Below are 3581 nucleotides of genomic sequence, written 5' to 3'. Positions count from 1 at the left end.
TGAGAAGGTCAGCATTAGGGAAACAAAGGGTGCGGGCTTGGTTGTAGAAGGAAAGTAATGAGGGAAGGTAGGAGAGGGCAAGATGATTGAGTGCTTTAAAGCCGATGGTAAGGAGATTTTGCTTGGTGTGGAGGTTGATAGACAACCACTGGTAGTTCCTTAGGAGTGGGGAAACACGGACTGGACGTTTTTGTAGAACAATGATCCGGGTGGCAGAGTGAAGAATGGACCGGAGTGGGAAGAGGAAGCAGGGAGGTCAGCAAGGGGGCTGATGCAGTAGTCAAGACGGGATAGAATAATTGCTTGGACTAATGTGGCAGCAGTTTGGATGGAGAGTAAAGGACGGAGTTTAGCGATGTTGTGAAGGTCGAACCGCAAGGATTTAGTAATGGATTGAATGTGTGGATTGAGTGAAGGAGAGGAGTCAAGGCTAACGCCAAGGTTACGGGCTTGTGAGACAGGAAGGATGGTGGTACCATCTACAGTGATGCGAAAGTCAGGGGAAGGACAGAATTTGTGTGGGATGATAAAGAGTTCTGTTTTAGACATGTCAGGTTTGAGGTGATGGTAGACATCCAAGAAGAGATGTCTGTAAGGCAGGTGGAAATACGAGACTGCAGAGAGGTAGAGAGATGTAGATTTGTGAGGAGAAGAAGGAGTCAGAGAAAGGGGAGGCTGGAAGGAGGTAATGGAAGGTAGTGGACTACATCTACGGCCCAGTTTCCTAGAGGCCCCTCTAGGCTGCATGGATCAGGGCTACTGGATATGATTATCTCAACCAGGTAGTAGCAGACAGAAGAGAAGAGGCAGATAGTCGAAATAGCGAGGAATAAACAAAACGGTGGGATCCACAGAGATCCTCGCTGCCAGAGGAACCGCGAACTTTCAGGGGAGGCTGGGCTCACCCGTACCGTGGGCAAAGAACCGGCACCTAGGAAAGGCCGATGGATCTCCTGGAGCAGAATCGGGGGGATTTCCCCACGCCCTCTCTGGCCAAAGTATATACAGCTTGGTTGTGCTGCAGCCGGAGCCTGAACCACTGACCGTCCAAGGGAGGGGGAATTGCTCATTGTTTGGTCCAAGGGCTCTTCTCCCCATCTTATGCTGTTCCGGCACCTGCCCTCAGCTCCCCCATCTCTCCCGTTGCTCCTAAAGGTTCGGCTGATGCCACCAATCAACCATGGGAAATGGCACGGTGGTGGCAGATTTCATCCTCGTGGGGCTCACAGATGATCCCCACCTGCAGGCTCTGATCTTCCTCGTCCTCTTCCTCACCTACGCATTAAGCATCACCTGCAACCTGACCATTGTCACCCTTACCCTCCTGGACTCCCACATCCGCACCCCCATGTACTTATTCCTGCGCAGCTTCTCCTTGCTGGAGATCGCCTTTACATCCGCCTGCATACACAATTTCCTGGTCACCATCGTCACCGGAGACAGAACAATTTTCTTTTCCAACTGCTTCGCTCAGCTGTTCTTCATCATCTTTCTGCGGGGGCGGGGGGGACGACGGAGTGCTTCCTCCTGGCCGCCATGTCCTACGACCGCTACGTCGCCATCTGCCGGCCGTTGCACTACACGACCGTCATAAGCCGGGGTGTCTGCACCCTTCTTATTCTCTACTCTTTTCTCTCCTGTTATCCGATCGTGTTCCCACCGGTTGTGATGGTCGCCCGGCTAGACCTTTGCGACTCCAACATCCTCAACCACTTCATCTGCGATTCTTACCCAGTGATGAGGATCTCGTGCACAGACACACGCTACCTGGAGCGGATGGCTTTCCTCCTGGCCTTGGGGACGACCCTGGTCACCCTGGCACTAATGACCGCGTTGCACACGGCCATTGTCCGCACCATCCCGAGACTGCCCTCAGCTCAGCAGAGGACAAAGGCCTTTTCCACCTGCTCTTCACACATGGTCGTGGTCTCCATCACGTATGGCAGTTGCATCTTCATGTACTTCAAACCGTCCGCCAAGGACAGGGTGGAACTGACCAAGGGGCTGGCGGTGCTCAACACTTCCGTTGCCCCCATACTGAACCCCTTCATGTACACTCTGCGGAACGAGCAGGTCAAGCGGGCCTTCAGGGCCCTGGTGCACCGGGTTGGGTTTTCCTCCAGGGCGTGAGGGCTCATCTGCCATAAAACACGGCAGGAAAGTCTGCAGGAGTCGCAAAAGTCGCGCAGAGATTCGGCACCTGAACTTTACCCTAATGCTTCATCTGCTGCCTGACAAACAGGAACTGGCTGTTCTCCAGACCTCTGTGCACCCCCGCACCCGTCTTCCTGGAACTCCCTGCCGTCGTCAGGTCTCCCTGCTACCCTAGCCCTTCGGACCACTACAATTCAGAGGGGAATGTTGCCCTTTCCCTGCACGTTATAGAGACGTTCCGAGGTTCGCTCTTCAAGCCGGTCCCGAAGCCGATGGAATACCACAGGTGCAATGTGATGTGTGGTTTTTTCCTCCTTCTCTGACTCTACGCCCTTTCTCCTGCCTTTAGCTCCTTCACATTTTATACCTGCCAGACCACAATTCTCTGTCCTAAAAGCCCTTCTGAAATCCCTCTTCCTCCGGTAGTTCTTCCCCATTTAGTTTTTTTTTCCTTAGGTCTCACCCTCCTAACCACCACCTCAGCACGTATTCAATTCGAACAAACCCATAGCACTTCTTTTCCTATCAATTTGATCTCTCCCAGTTAATCTCCCTTCAACTTAAATTGAGCTAACTCTAGCTCAGAAGACTTAATTCATTCATTCATTCAATCGTATTTATTGAGGGCTTACTGTGTGCAGAGCACTGTACTAAGCGCTTGGGAAGTACAAGTTGGCAACATACAGAGACGGTCCCTACCCAAACGGCGGGCTCACAGTCTAGAAGGGGGAGACAGACAACAAAACAAAACATATTTACAAAATAAAATAAATAGAATAGTAAATATGTACAAGAAAAATAAATAAATAAATAGAGTAAAAAATACGTACAAATATACATATATACAGGTGCAGAGGACAGGGGACACGGGGCAGGGGACACGGGGCAGGGGACACGGGGTAGGGAACATTGGGCAGAGGACAGGGAACACGGGACAGGGAACATGGGACAGGGGACACGGGGCAGGGAACACGGGGAAGAGGACACGGGGCAGGGAATATGGGACAGGGTACATGGGTCAAGGGCTAGGGACATGGGACAGGAAACAGGGGACAAGGAGTTGGGGGGCAGGGAGCTTCCAGTGAAGAAGGAGACAAAGACATTAATGTAAATACAGAATCCCCCCACCGCCACACCCCCGTGTGATACAACTGGATATCTATGATATTTTGCCTTCAATTGCATTTACTGAGTACAGTGTGGCTCAATGGAAAGAGCCCGGGCTTGAGAGTCAGAGGCCATGGTTTCAAATCCCGGCTCTGCCACTTGTCAGCTGGGTGATCCTGGGCAAGTCACTTCACTTCCCTGTGCCTCAGTTATCTCATCTGCAAAATGGGGATGAAGACTGTGAGCCCCATGAGGGACAGCGTGATCACCTTGAGTCCCCGTCCGGCGCTTAGAACAGTGTTTTTCACATAGTAGGCGCT

At 51.9% G+C, this 3581-nt stretch overlaps 1 pseudogene; it reads left to right on the top strand.

Annotated features, from left to right (window-relative positions):
• The first annotated feature begins 1180 nt into the window (after positions 1-1180).
• On the top strand, positions 1181-2580 carry LOC119921713 (annotated as a pseudogene).
• The last annotated feature ends 1001 nt before the right edge of the window (positions 2581-3581 follow it).

Source organism: Tachyglossus aculeatus (assembly GCF_015852505.1).
Source record: "Tachyglossus aculeatus isolate mTacAcu1 chromosome 12 unlocalized genomic scaffold, mTacAcu1.pri SUPER_6_unloc_4, whole genome shotgun sequence".
Lineage (NCBI taxonomy): Eukaryota > Metazoa > Chordata > Mammalia > Monotremata > Tachyglossidae > Tachyglossus > Tachyglossus aculeatus.
Note: the sequence above shows the minus strand (reverse complement) of the source record. Positions and strands in the feature narration are given on the sequence as shown.